The sequence below is a fragment of the Pteronotus mesoamericanus genome, unplaced genomic scaffold (genome assembly GCF_021234165.1).
Source record: "Pteronotus mesoamericanus isolate MK-2021 breed Mesoamerican mustached bat unplaced genomic scaffold, CSHL_Meso_final contig_73, whole genome shotgun sequence".
Classification (NCBI taxonomy): Eukaryota; Metazoa; Chordata; class Mammalia; order Chiroptera; family Mormoopidae; genus Pteronotus; species Pteronotus mesoamericanus.
In genome coordinates this window covers 28,664,780-28,680,817 of record NW_026555245.1, presented here as the reverse complement: position 1 = coordinate 28,680,817, position 16,038 = coordinate 28,664,780, and the positions used below count along the sequence as shown (strand labels likewise).

At 34.2% G+C, this 16,038-nt stretch overlaps 1 long non-coding RNA gene across 1 annotated transcript; it reads right to left on the bottom strand.

Moving 5' to 3' along the window:
- Window positions 1-1,049: 1,049 nt before the first annotated feature.
- On the bottom strand, window positions 1,050-9,515 carry LOC129078446 (uncharacterized). Its single transcript, XR_008529961.1, has 3 exons — window positions 9,455-9,515; window positions 2,725-2,819; window positions 1,050-1,823 (listed from the first exon to the last, which is right to left on the bottom strand). It is a non-coding gene; the product is annotated as an uncharacterized LOC129078446 (long non-coding RNA).
- Between the last annotated feature and the right edge of the window lie 6,523 nt (window positions 9,516-16,038).

Genomic DNA, 16,038 nt, shown 5'->3' with positions numbered 1-16,038 from the left:
AATTCTGTTATTTATTGACTCTATCAGGTACAATACTTTGCATTGTACCAGGCTATACATATTTAAAACTCTCAGCATTTTTCCTGTTAGTTATTATTATCCCATTTTTCAGATTATGTAACTGGGTTTCAGAGACTTTAAGCAAATTTCCTCAAAGTCATATGGGATACAGAAGAGGTGTGCCTTGCTTCCAAAGCCAATATGTATCATTATGTATCGTTATTTACAATGAAGATTGTTAGGGTGTATTCATCAGTAGAAGATTCATCTATTACTCTACATCTTGATTAATATAATCAAATATATCTTTAATCAAATTGAAACTCTTCTCTAGTTGTCAGAATATTTTTAATATCTAGTTCATACCTGATAGAAAAGAAATTTTTGGTCGCAGCTTCTACCATTGCTCTTTGCACATGTTTTCTTCTTTTTTCAAACACTTAGCATAATACTTGGAATCACTGTACTGTACATTTCCATAATGTAAATTCACTTTACTACTTGTTAAATATGATTTCAATTTGGTTTTATATATTCATTTTCTATGAGTGCCAAATAATTTTCATTCTATTATACTTTTGCTGATTATTGCTTTATAAGACTTATACAAATAGTCATATTCTTAGTGGTGGCTTTCTTTAAATTAGAGCTCTGAAGGTACCAGGTTTTACTTCCTGCTATGCTCCAGACCTCCGGCAGTGCCTAGCACAGAGTAGGTAATCAATAAATCATCACTCTTGCCCCACCTCAACAGTCTCGCTCTTGTTTTTTCCTGCTTGCAGCCAGTAGGTAACAAGAAATGACACACATGAAGTAATATGAGTTCGATAACACATAAAAGATCTAATCAGTTTTGCTAGCTAACATCTGCTGTGTTGAGCCTCCTGTGTATATTATAACATTTAATTTTAACAACATTTCCGTGAGGTTCGTACTATTATTATGATCATTTAATACTGTAATTTAACGAACAACAAAACCAAGGCTTGACAGGGTTAGCAAGAATTTTTTATACGAACTCAGACCTCTCAGACTTGAGCGCTCTTGTTCACGTCCACAACAGTGAGCTACTTCCCTCGAAGAAAATTAGGTAATTGAAAGCCACCAGTGCTGAGCAGGACAATGGAATAGTGTGGGTAATAGAACAAAGGTAAAGCAAACAAAGAATTTCTGCAGACAAATTCCCTTTAGAATAAATACGGAAACCCTAGTTCTTCTTAGTATCTTCTGTTCCCTGGCATCTAATTAGGTGAAAGTTTGAACAGGGCAGCAGATCAGGTTGGAATGGAGCTGGGGGTACTCACAAACTCTCATTACTGTCTCCATTAACCTGATTAACAACCAGTCTCTCCTGTCAAAATAATGGTGTTATTGCTGCACTGTTGCCTTGGCAACCCCTCCAGTCATTACAGTTGGTGCTGCTCACATGAAGACTTTGGTCCAACACAGTAATAATGCCTCCCGCCATATTGTAGCTGATATGACTGTCAGCTTTTGGTCTGGCTTTTTAAATGGTGCCATCACTAACTTTCCATGTATTCAGTAAATGTAATCAGTGCTAGGCTTTCTACCACTAGAACCCTTTCTGGCTACAGTACCTGACACAGGTACACACCTCCTTTAATAAGTGGGACAAGACTGCTTCACACCAAAATTATAGACTGCTGCTCAGGGATGGGTTTTTCCTTTAGTACTATGTGCCAATTTGGACCGGAAAAAAATTCCCTTCTTCTTTGTCCCAGCAGCAAGGAAGGTCTGTTTCCCCAGGGAGCAGAAGGCAGGTCTTCTCTCAGGGCCATTTCCCTTTTAGTCCTCAACATCACCTAGAAAGGTCATAGACAGTCAGGAGACTTGCCATCCTCTGTGAAGAAACCTGACTTTCCCTGTCAACTGGAAATATTAAAGTTGAGTCAAATAGAATGCTCCCTCTCCAGCCCATCTCTGCAGAACTAGCTCTGGACCAAACATGAATGGGCACTGAACAAGGGACAGAGTAAGTGGGAGGTACACCAGGCAGACATAGTATCTGCACATGCGAGTACAAATAATCACAAAATCACAGGCAGATATCAGCCAAGAAGAAGAAGGACCTGCTACTTGTGGTTTGATTCTTTCCCTTTGCAAACAATATTACTCTTCAGAATCAGAGTGAAGCCACAAATTTCCCACTAAGACTTTTGTGTGTAACAGTTCTATGTCCCTTCCAACTTCATCATAGCTTGTGTAGACTATCAATTACCCTGATTAGCTCAGTAACCAGTTTGTAGCAAAGTCTATCTAGTGTACCTAGAAGACAAATCAAAGGTCAAGGATTTTGAATAATTTAAAGCTAAGGACACTGGTCTTAGCCATCTGGGGTATAAAATATCAAGTATAAATAAAACTCAGTGTTGAATTACTAACTTGTTTAATGTCTTAAGAAAATTACAATTTAGAGCAACATAGAAATTTGAATACTTAGATACACACTATATGCACTCAAGAAAAATGAAACATTGCTATTTATTCTTGCTTAATCCATTGAGCAAGGTAGTCTGATTTCCCAGACCTAAACAGAACCTAATAAGACCACCTTCCTATCATGCAAAATTGTCTGGACCATTCACACTGGCAGTACTTCAAACTTGATGACTGCAGAACCATTTCAGCCTGGTCTCTCTGTATTTAGGTACCAGGAAGCCTTTAATTAGCTACCTATTCTAATTATTCTAAATAGAAACTTACCTGTTCATGTGTCTTCCTAGACCAAAGGCCTCAAAGTCCTTGTAGCACAACCATAGAGAAAACCTTCTCTTTAAGATAGTACGTTACTTCTGTGGCTAGAACAGAAAAATAAGGAAAATATAAGAAGCCATTGTCTGGCTCGTGCATAACCCCACTATCAGTTCTCCATTTATACTGAAATAATTTGTTCAACAATCTAAACCAGACTCTGCTCTTTACAATTTGAATTAGATAAACTGTTTTTAAAAAAGGGAGTCAAAAACACTTTCAAAAGCCAATTGAACAGGACAGAGTAGTTTTAAAATAAAGGAAAAAAAACAATTGTACAGTGATTCTTCAGACTGAGGTAGATAGCATAACATGTACGAAAATTAGAAAAAAATCTAAGGAAGCTTGAAGGAAGTGGGGAAGAGTATGGAGAAAAATAAACAATAAACAGCAGAGCCTGTCAGCTGCACAGGACAATCTGTGTTCTCTTCCTTTTGGTTGTTGATCTTATGCCAAGCAGAGCAAAGGAATGCCATGCTTTTGGGACACGCTGGTATGGAACGATATGTCCCTTTATTCAGAGCATACAAAAAGATCTGAAATTATGTATATTTCATGAGATTTGAGAATGATTTAAAAGCCTTAAACAAGTCTAAAACATGAATAAGATTAACCTCTGGAATAAATGTAAAATTTACTATTAAAAATAAAAATACACTATTCATGCATTTGCTATAATCCAAACTAATGAGCAAAAAACTAATACATCAGCAGAAGTACATCTGAAAATCATTGATTTGGGCAAATCTTATGAAATGAAACTATAGATGATGGGAATTGTATCATCAGTCTTTTAATTTTGTGCATTTTGAACATCATCCAAAAGTATTAATCCCCTGTTAAAATTCTGTGAAAGGGAAAGAGCAGAGAAATAGTTACCAATTGCAATCATCTAACCAAAGGCATTCACATCCTGCTGTAAATGTATCAGGACTATATCATAACCTTTGCTGAATATGCCCTCTCTATTGTTTTGGTTTTGCTGTTAAATCCTTGCATTTTATAGAACTATAGTGTTTGGCAAGAGCATGTTTCTAACAGTTCTTTTTTCCACTTTACCTCCTGAATTTACATGAACAATACCAAAAAAGAAGGTGGAAATGAAAAAAACAAGTAAATATGCAATTTGGAATGACAAGATTTGGATTTTTTAAAAGGCTCTTTTATGTGTTTAGTGTTATGTTGATAAGTTACAGGAATAATTTTTGCCTTTTGAGGAGAGATAAGGAAAATAGATTGCAGTGAATTATTTATGCATGCATATTTATCATATACCCTGTACAGGCCTTTAGAAAACCTGAAAAGTAACGGAACATAGTTTATGTAAGTGTACTTACGTTTTTGAGTTCTTGTATTTTTAATTTCATATCACCCTCAGCTAGTTAAATTTATACGGCAGATATAGATATTCTCATTAAATCATCTTTTTTGATGTAAAGCAGATTATTTTACAAAAGCTAAACATGTCCCTAAACTTCCACATTGCCCTATAAAGGAGTGAGAAGCAGAAGCATGAGTCCTCCCACAGGAAAAGTGACTGGACAGTTCTCCAATGAAGATCTGCTGGTGAACTCCATTGATGTGGGAAACATTCATGTCTCCTGCGTGTTATGGGGAGAAAATCAGTTCCTGTTGTATCATTCAGATTTTCCCCAAAATGTAACTACTCACATCAACACAAAACTAGTCCACATTTAGTTTGACTAAGTATGAGATATTTAGTATTGCATTTTTACTCCACAAACTCCTTTGATAATACACTTTGAAGATACTTACCTTGATTTCCAATAGCAAGGCCTTTAGATTTCGAGGCTGTGCTTTAAAACTTTCATACTTTCTCTTTTCATTGAAGTCAACTTATCAGATATAAAGATGTGAAAACTGCCTTATGGCTGCAAATGCTTTCATTAAACACGTCTGAAAAAGTTTAAATAGCTATTCCTCTTTCTGATCGAATTAATCGTTGATTATGTTACTTTTGAAATAGAAAATGTATTGGCTCTGGCCAAATAATTGAATTTTTTAATAGGCAAGCTGTAATTACATAAGAAAAACAAGGAGGGTGTAAGTGTGGAAGGAGTTATTGTATAAGCAAATAGGAAATCTGCTCACAGTGTGAGAGAATACAAACAGGATGTATAAATTTCAAAGTCAATGCCAAAGTTTTCTGCTAGCCAAGACACATAGAAATTGAATTCTCTTTTTCACCTGGTAAGATTCCAAAAGGAAATAAATAGTGGCATTCAGAATTATGTCTTTAATAAAAGAGGCAACTAAAATTAAAGTTAAAGGTTACACAATTCTTTGCTTAACATAAACAACTGCCTTAGGATTTCTTGCACACAAATTTAGGATATTTTTATTTAAGCTCTGAGAGATGTGCCGAGAATTCCTTCAACCATCCCCTAATATAGTCATCAATTTCCCAATAACTTTTATTGAGGTGAGTGTATACTGAAAAGCAGAATAAAGAGAATATAATTGATAAAAATACTTAAACCATATTTTGTACCTGATTATTTCTTTAGCTTCTACATACTCTTCTGCATTATCAATTTCCTGGCTCTTTATATTGTCAGAATTATACATCACTTTGTAAGATTTCAATTCACTTAATTTCATACACGTCAGGGAGTAGAAATATTGTGCAATAGATTTAATATAATTTGAAGCATTTTTAAATGAAATATCTATCTGAGCACCCTGGGTTCTTTTTCCTTCATCTATAAAAGGAGGGTTGAAAGAATATAACCTAAGGTCCCTTTTAGGTGAAAAAATTCTATAATTCATACTTTTGCATGACTACCCCCAAGTTCAGAGGGAAAAAAATGGTGATAGTAACAAGTAGCTATTTTCAGAAATGACTTTGAAATAGAGCCCCCAGTAGTGGAGTGTGGACAATGACTAAACCTTAAAGTCCTCTGCCAAAGCCTGGGACTAGATGAGACCTTAAAGGAAACAATAAATTCATTTTACCAAGGAATAATAATGGCAATGCAAGAGAGCAAGTTGCTGATATTTCTTAACTGCTTCTTATGATCCAGGCACCCTATGGCACTCTGGGTCTACAAAGATGCACTGCACAGTCAGATCATAGCCCAGGAAAAGAGAGAAAGAAGTCAACTCAAATCTCAGGGTGGTTATGATAAACACTATGATAAATACTATGGCACAGATAAGCATAGAAGGCAGTGGAATCACATGGGAGGAGACTGCTGCACTCTGGGAAGCATCCACAGAATAGCACATATCCTTAGATAAGCAGCAATTTATACTAAATCTCCAAATCTATTGGAGAAAATGTTTCCTTCTCAATCTACTTCCAAATCCTTCCATATTTTATATGAATTTTAATATTGACATCACTGTCCTATGAAAACACCATCAGAATAAGGAAACTGAATTTACTTCTGTTTGTGAAAATAGTCTATTTATTTTATTCTTATTTTAGGTCCTCAAAAAATTTTAAGTTTTCCAAACAGAAGGTCTCGTATATGCTTTATAATATTAATTGCTCTTGTGAATGGAATATTTGACTACATTTGAAATGATTTGTGTATTTTAAATTATTAAGTATATGAAATATTATTTATCTTTTATATTGATATTATATCCAGGAGCTATGCAGAATTTTTTATTACATCTAATAGTTTGTCAGTAGGTTATTTTGAATTTTCTATGAAAATAATCAAATCACCTACAGATAACAATGGTTTGTTTTCATTATTTCTTTTTTAATCCTGTGAATATGTATTTGTTTTGATTTTTCTTTTACTGACTAGCTGGTACTTTTTGAAACAATGCTGACTATAAGTAGTTATGATGGGCATAATTGCCTGATTTACTTAAAAGAAATGCCACACGTTTTCCTCCATTAAGTATGACACCTTCAGTAGATATTTTTGCTACATCACAAATGCATGTCAAATTTTTATTGTACTCTTTTTCTTTATAATTGTTTTTTTGTAAAATAAACACAGCTAAAGATATACAGATGTACACAAACATATAGTTTTTAAAGGAGTACTAATAAATGCCCATGTAAATACTACCTAATTTAAATAATAGAACAAGGACATCATTTTTAAAGCCCTGAATCCTCTTCTTCAATCATATTATCTTCACTACCCAACAAAATAAGTAGTGTTATAACATTTGTGATAATCATTGACTTAATTTCTTTATGTATGTATCATAGGTATATATCCTACACAATATATTATTCAGTTCCCTTTGTTCCAAAACTTTAAGTCAATAGATACACACTAACAGTATTCTTCAGTAAAAGTATTTTCTCAGTAAAAGTAATCTTCAGTAAAAAGATTTTAAGAGTCAGGCATGTTGCTATTTAGGGCTATGATTCATTCATTCACTTTCACTTTTATGTGATATTCTATTGTGCGAATATATTATAATTCATTTATACAATGTACTCTTGATGGACATTCAAGTTACTGCCAGTTTTATTCTGTTACAGGTAATACTTTTATGCATTATGTAGTCTGGTGCACATTTGCAAGAATATGCATATATCTAGGACTGAATTGTGGGGTCGGGTATATGAATCTTCAACTTTACTAGAAAATGCTGCACTGTTTTCCAAAATGATTGTAACAGTGCACAGGTGGTAATATATGTGAATTCCCATTGAGCCACATCTCTACCAATTATTAGCCACACCACTGTTTTTAAGTGTTTCCCTGCTAGTGAGCATGTGAAGATAACACATTGTGGTTTTAATTTACCATTCCCTAAGGTTGAATAAATATATTTTCATATGTTTATTAGACAATCATGTTTTCTGTGAAATGCATGTGCAGTGGTTTGCCCACTATTCTCCTGAGGGCTGGGATTTATTTAAATATTCTAGACATTGTGTTTTGTCAGTAATACATGATGCATATATCCTATCCAAGTTTGTGGCTTGCATTTTAAGTCTCCAAATATTGTCATTGGGTGAACAGTTCTTGATCCTGGTGTCATCAAAATTATCTGTCCTTTTCTTTGGTTTATGTATTTTTTAGATTGTTTAAAATTTTTTTCTACCCCAAGGTTTTAAAGATATTCTACATATTAACAAATTTATCATTTTGTATTTACATTAAAATCTTTAATTAACCTCCATTTGATTTTTATATGTAGTATGAAGAGTCCAAATTTATTTTTCCATATAATAGCCAATTGTCCTAACTTTGTAATGAAAACTCCATTTTTTCCCCAGATATATGCAGAATCATCTGTCATGTTAAACACCTGTTTATGATTAGCCCCATTTCTGGAGATTTCTATCTACTCTGTTTCATTTGTCTATTTATCTATTTCTGTGTGAGTGATATAGTGTGTTAATTACTGTACTTTTGTAATAATTTTGTTAAATGGGAGGGCACAACCCTAACATTTTATTCTCTATCAGTTATCTAGACTCTTTTTGCCCTTTAATTTCATATAAACTTTGCATAAGCAATTATAATGATTCAAAAAAGATCAATAGAAGGAAAATATTATTGGGGTTTTAATATCCATAAAGCCAGTATGGAAAAAAGTGAGTTTTTGCAGTATAAATTCTTTCAATTTGTTAATCAAGTACAGATCTCCCTTTTTTATATTGTATTTAATGTCACTCTACATGAGTTCTTACTATAAAATTATAGAAATTAAGACAGGGTTGTATTAAAGAAAGATAGTTACAGAGATCAATAAATTTCAAAAGTAGATCCACAAAGGTAATTTCACCAAATGGACAAAAATAATTCGATAGAGAAAGAAAAGTCTTTTCCAAAAAAGACTATATATATATGTGTGTGTATATATATATATATAAAACCATACCTCACAATATACAAAAATTACCTACAAATAAATCATAGAACTTTGTCTAATTAGAACTATATAACATCTGGGGGGAAGCCTTGCTATTTGGGGCTGACAACAATTTCTTTGACAACAAAAGCATGGTCTATAAAAGAGTAACTGAATAAATTTTATGTGTTAAAAAAAAAAAAAAAAAAAAAAGAAAAAAAAAAAAGGGGAAAAAAAAAAAAAAAAAACAAAAAAAAAAAAAAAAAAAAAAATTTTTTAAAAGGGGGTGGGGGGAAAAAATAAAAAATTGGGTTGGTGTATTTAAAAAAATAATAATAATTAAAAATAAAATTTGGAGAGGAAAAAAAAAAAAAAAAGGGGGGGGGGGGGGGGGGTAAAAAAAAAAAAAAAGAAGGAGAAAAAAAAATTTTTTTTTTTTTTTTCTAAAAAAAAAAAAAAAAAAAAAAAAAAGGAAAAAGGGAAGACCAAAAAGAAAAAGAGGGGGGGGGGGGAAGAGGAATTAAAAGGGGGGGGGGGGGGGGGGGGGGGGGGGGGAAAGGGGGGGGGAAAAAAAAAAAAAAAAAAGAGAGCAGAAAAGCAAAGTCTCATACTGGGAAAAATATTTGCAAATCACATATCTGATGAAGGACTTGTTTGTATCTAGGATATACTAAAAAAAAAACCCCACAAAATTTAACAATCAATAACAAGACAAAAAGGCTACAATCAATCAGTAAAACATTTGACTAAAAAAGATATATGGATGAAAAATAAGCACATGAAAAGATTAAGGTATTTAGTCATTAGGAAAATGTAGATCAGAACTGAAATGAGATACCACTACATATCTATTTGAATGGATAAAATTTTGGTAAGTACTTACCATAGCAACTGCTGACATGGATGCAGAGCAACCGGAACTTTCATGAATTTCTGGTGGGAATGCAACATGATCCAGCCACTTTACAAAACAATTTGGCAGTTTTTTATAAAGTTAAAAATACACTTATCATGCGACACTGCAGTCCCACTCCTAGCTATTTATTCTGGTGAAATGAAACCTTCTGTTCACAGAAAAACGTACATGTGCATATTTATAATGGTTTTATTTGTAATTATACAAAGCTGGAAACTATTCAAAGGTTGAAACAGGGACTGTTTACACAAACTCTGGCACATCTATGAAATGGAATACTACCAGAATGAAAAGACATGAACAAGTCATACACAGAAGAGTGCAGATGGATCTTAAATGCTTTATGGTAACTGAAAAAAGTCAGACTTAAAGTCTACATCCTGTATTATTACATTTATATTACATTGTGGAAAATGTGAAAATATTTGGACATAGAACAAATCAATGATTTCCCCAGGCAACTGGAAAATAGTTGACTGCCAAGGTATAGTGCAGTGGCATATTTGGGAGGGGGCGGGGAGATGGAACTGTTTGCTCTGTTGATTGTGGTGGTGGTTAGAGATCTGTATGTATTTGTCAAAACCCATATATAGTGCAGTTAAAGAAAGTGAATTTTACTGTATGTGCTTTATAACTTAATAAAATAATTTTAAAAAGAACATCTGATTTTATTATAATCACATCAACTTTATTTTGTTTAGTGCTAGTAGGGCATGTCTTTTTTAACCATCTTTCTGGGACTTTGTGTGTATGTATGTATGTATTTACATTATTGAACATCATCAGTGATGGTCTTCTTTTCAAAAAACATAAGGGCATTTTATTTACTTTTTATTTTTGTATTTATTTATTTATTTTCCATCACCGGTTACCACCCCTATACCCTCCTCCACCTCTCCCCACCCGCTCCTCCCCCCGCAATCACCACACTGTTCCCCTGTGTCCATGAGTTCTTTCTCTCTCTCTCTTTTTTTTTTTTTGCTCATTCTCTCTAAGCCCCCACTCCCTAGATTCTCCCAGCTGTCAGTCTGCTCTCTACCACTCTGTCTTTATTTGCTTGTTAGTGCATTTTGTTCATTAGATTCCAAATATGAGTGAAATCATGGTACTTGGGTGACCTTGTATTTAAAAGCGCACATATTTTAAATAGGATTTTTTTCTTTTTAAGGATCTTTAATAATCTTATCATCTTTATCATTTAATTGGCCTGTTTAGCTCCTCTATAATTAATGGAATTCCTGATCTACTTTGGTTTAAATTTACCTTCTTGTTATTTGTTTTCCACTTGGCCTCTGTGTTTATTCTTTTATTTCCTCTTTCTTACATTTCTTTAGATTAATCAAGTATTTTACTTAATTTTTCCATATTTTCTATTTTTATTCCACTTCCTTCATTCTCAAGGGCACATCTCCTGCTCCTTCATGGATAATTACCCCTCCTTACATGACTGTTAGGGCCTATATGCATGTTCACTATCCCCTTGAGCCACCAAGGCTTCAGCAACTTCACAAATCTGACTTCAAATTCTTCTTAGGTTCTGGGACATGGGAATTTTGTCTTAATTTTGAAAACCCAGAAGACATTAAAAATGTCTATAGATGTATTTTATGCAACAGTTCTGTTTGTTTGCAGTAAAAAGGTCTCTTGTTAGTTTAGTTCTCCAACATGCAAAACTAAGAAGTAAAACAGTCTTACAACTTGATATGCACATTTGGGGAATTTAAAGTAACTCTGTGTCGCCAGAATGTAGAGCTAAGCTCATGGTGGAGTGAGAATGGTGGGAAATAACCAGGTGGGGAAGAATCACCATAAAGAGCGACATGCCCTGTGATCAGATTAAGAATATTCCTACAAAAGCAATGGAATATATTTTTAAAATCATTTTTAATTGTTATTCTATTACAGTTTTCCGAATTTTTTGCCCTTTGCCCTCCTCTGCTCGTCCCACCCGCCACTCCCACAGTTAATTCCCACACCGTTGCCATGTCCTTCAGTCATTCGTATGTGTACTTTGGTTAGTCCCTTCCCTTTCTTTCCATATTATCCCCCTCTCTCCTCCCCTCTGGTCACTCTGTTCCATATTTCCATGCCTGTGGTTCTATTTTGTTTAGTAGTTTATTTTGTTCATTATACTCCTTTTAATAGGTGAGATCATATGGTATTTGTCTTTCACTGACAGGCTTACTTCACTTAGCATGATATTCTCCAGGTACATTGATAATATCACAAAAGATGGGAGTTCCTTTTTCTTTCTGCTGAATAATATTCCACTGTGTAAAGTACCACAGTTTTTAGAGCCAGTCATTTACTGATGGGCATTTACACTGTTTCCAGCACTTGGATATTATAAATAGCATTGCTATGAACATTGGGGTGCATAAGTTCTTTTCCATTGGGGGTTTGGGATTCTTAGGGCATAATCCCAGCAGTGGAGTTACTGGATCAAAAGGCAGTTCCTTTTTTAAGATTTTGGGGAAATTCCTTACTGTTTTCCATAGTGGTTGCACCAGTCTGCATTCCCACCAACAGTGAACTAGGGTTTCCTTTTCTCCACATTCTCGCCAGCACCTGTTGTTTGTTGATTTATTAATGATGGTCATTCTAACAGGTGTGAGGCGATAGCTAATTGGGCTTTAATTTATATCTCTCTGATGGCTACTGATGTTGAGCATCTTTTTATATGTCTATGGGCCATCTTTATGTCCTGCTTGGAGAAGGGTCTATTCAGATGCTTTGCCCATTTTTTAATTGGATTGTTTGTCTTCCTGGTGTGGAGTCATGAGTTCTTTATATATTTTGGACCTCAAACCCTTGTCTGATGTATCATTGGCAAATGTGATTTCCCATACAGTTGGCCCCTTTTCATTTTGATGATAGTTTCTTTAGCTGTGCAGAAAGAAGCTTTTTAGTTTGATGCAAGCCCATTTGTTTATTTTTTCTTTCAATTCCCTTGGCCTAGGATATATATTGGCAAAAAACATTGCTACATGGGGCATATGAAATTTTCCTGCCTATGTTTTCCTCTAGGACTTTTTTGGTGTTGTGACTTATGTTTAAGTCTTTAACCCATTCTGAGTTTATTCTGGTGTATGGTGTGGGTCTAGTTTCTTTTCTTTCTTTCTTTCTTTCTCTTTCTTTCTTTCTTTCTTTCCTTCTTTCTTTCCTTCTTTCCTTCTCTTCCTTCTCTTCCTTCTCTTCCTTCCTTTCTTTCTTTCTTTCTTTCTTTTTCTTTCTTTCTTTCTTTCTTTCTTTCTCTTTCTTTCTTTCTTTCTTTCTTTCTTTCTTTCTTTCTTTCTTTCTTTCTTTCTTTCTTTCTTCTTTCTTTCTTTCTTCCTTTCTTTCCTTCCTTCCTTCCTTCCTTCCTTCCTTCCTTCCTTCCTTCCTTCCTTCCTTCCTTCCTTCCTTCCTTCCTTCTTTTTTGGCATGTACCAGTCCAGTTCTCCCAATACCATTTATTGAAGAGGCTATCTTTACTCCATTGTATGCTCATGACTCCTTTGTCAAATATTAATTGACCATAGAGGCTTGGGTTTATTGTGGGTTCTCTATTCTGTACCATTCATCTATGTGCCTGTTCTTGTACCAGTACCAGACAGCTTTGATTATAGTGGCCTTAGGTAGTATAGTTTTATATCAGGTATTATGATCCCTCCTACTTTGTTTTTCTTTCTTAAGATTGCTGAGGCTATTTGAGGTCTCTTGGTTCCATATAAATTTTTGAAATATTTGTTTCAGATCTGTGAAATATGCCTTTGGTATTTTAATAAGGATTGAGTTGAATTTATAGGTTGCTTTGTGCAATATGGAAATTTTAATCATGTTAATTTTTCCAGTCCATGAACACAGTATATGATTCCACTTACTTGTATCTCCCTTAATTTCTTTCTTAAGTGTTTTACAGTTTTTCAGGTACAGGTCATTTACCTCCTTGGTTAAATTTATCCCTAGGTACTTTATTTTTCTTACTGCTTTAGTAAATGGGATTTTTTTTTCTAGTTTCTCTTTCTGATATTTCATTGTTGATGTACAAAATACCATTGATTTCTAAATATTGACTTTGTATCTCACTATTTTGCCAAATTCACTTATTAGTTCAAGTAGTTCTTTGATGACAACTATAGGGTTTTCAATGTACACTATCATGTGGTCTGCAAATAATGACAGTTTTATTTCCTCTTTTCCAAATTGGATGCCTTTTATTTCTTTTTCTAGTTTGATCCTTGTGGCTAGAATTTCCAGTACTATGTTGAACAAGAGTGGTGAAAGCAGATACCCTTGTCTTGTTCCTGATCAAGGAGAAAGCTTTTAGTTTTTGCCCATTGAGTGTAATGTTGGTTGTAGGTTTCTTGTATATGACTTTTAATATGTTGAGGTATGCTCCCTCTATTCCCACTTTGCTGAGTGTTTTTAGTCATAAGTGGGTGCTGGATTTTATCAAATGCTATGCCAGCATCTATTGGTATGATCATGTGGTTTTTGTCCATCATTTTGTTTATGTGGTGTATTACATTTATTGATTTGTGAATGTTGTACCATCCTAGCATCCATGGGATGAATCCCACTTGTTCATGGTACATGCTTTTTTAAATATATTTCTGAATCCACACTGACAATATTTTATTGAGGATTTTAGCATCTGTTTATCAGAGATAATGGCCTATTGGTTTTTTTCTTTGTTGTGGCTTTACCTTGTTTTGGAATTAGGATGATACTGGCCTTGTAAAAAGAGTTTGGGAGTCTTCACTCTTGAATTTTTTTGGAATAGTTTGAGAAGTATAGGAGTTAGTTCTTCCTTAGATGTTTGATAAAATTCACCTGTGAAGCCATCCGATCCATGGCTTTGTTGTACTGAGAGTTTTTGATTACTGCTTCAATTTCACTACTTTTTATTAGTCTGTTCAGGCTTTCTGCTTCTTCTTGATTCAGTTTTGGAAGATTGTATGTTTCTAGATATTTGAACACTTTTCCCAGGTTGTCCAATTTCTTGGCATGTAGTTGCTCATGGTAATTTCTTACAATCCTTTGTATTTTTGTGGTATCAGTTGTAAATTCTCTTTTATGTCTGATTTTATTTATTCGGGTCCTCTCTCCTTTTTCTTAATGAGCCTGGTTAAAGGTTTGTCTCTTTTGTTCATCTTTTCAAAGAACTAGATCCTAGATTTATTGATGCTTTGAATTTTTCTTTTAATCTCTATGTCATTTAATTCTACCCTGACCTTGATTATTGCCTTCCTTCTAATCACCCTGGACTTTGCTTGTTGTTGTTCCTCTAGTTCTTGTAGATTTAGGGTTAGGTTTTTTATTTGAGATTTTTCTGTCTTCTTTAGGTAGATCTGTATCGCTATTAGCTTCCTTCTCAGTACTGCCTTCACTGTGTCCCATAGATTTTGGGTTGTTGTGTTTCATTTTCACTTGTTTCCAGATACTTTTTGATTTCTTCCTTGATCTCATTATTGACCCATTCATTATTTAACAATATATTATTCAGCCTTCATGTATTTGAATGTTTGTGGGGTTTTTTTCTTTGAGGTTGGTTTCTTGTTTCAATCTATTGTGATCTGAGCACATGCTTGATATGATTTCAATTTTTGTGGGCTTATTGAGGCTGTTTTGTGTCCTACCATGTGATCTATCTTGAATATATTCCATATGCAGTTGACAAGAATATGTATTCTCCTTTCTTGAAGTGAAAGCTTCTGTATATATCAACTAAGTCCATTTGATCTAGAGCATAGTTCAATGCCACAATATCCTTGTTGATTCTTTCCTTGGAAGATCTACCCATTGTTGAAAATGGGGTGTTAAAATCCCCGATGATGAGTTGCTGTCAATATCTTTGAAGTCCTCCAAGGTTTTCCTTATATATTTAGATGCTCCTATGTTGGGAGCATATATGTTTACAAGGGTTATCTCTTCTTGATGGATTACTCTCTTAAATATTATGTAGTATCCTTCTTTCTCTCTTTTTATGGCCTTTGTTTTGGAATCTATTTTGTCCAATATGAGCATTGCTACCCCAGATTTTTTTTCATATCCAATTGCTTGGAATATTTTTTTCCCATCTCTTCATTTTCATTCTGTGTAGATCTTTTGTTCTGAGGCAGGTATCTTGGCGGGTCTCTTGTACACAGCGTATATATGGGTCATGTTTTCTTATCCATTCAGCTCACTTATGTCTTTCTTTATATGTTTTTAAAAGATTTTATTTATTTATTTTTAGAGAGAGGGGAAAGGAGAGGGAAAGAGAGATAGAGAAACTTCAATGTGTGGTTGCCTCTTGTTCTTCCCCTACTGTGGACCTGGCCCGCAACTCAGGCATATGCCCTGACTGGGAATCAAACCAGAGACCCTTTGGTTCACAGGCTAACACTCAATCTACTGAGCCACACCAGTCAGTGCTCCCCTGTATCTTTTGATTGGAGCATTTATCCATGTACACTTAAGGTTATTATCAATAGGTACTTATTCACTGACATTTTTTTTCCCTTTGTAGCTGTGTTCCTCTCTATCTCTCTCTTCTTCTTCATCTTCTTAAAGCAGTCCTTTAACAT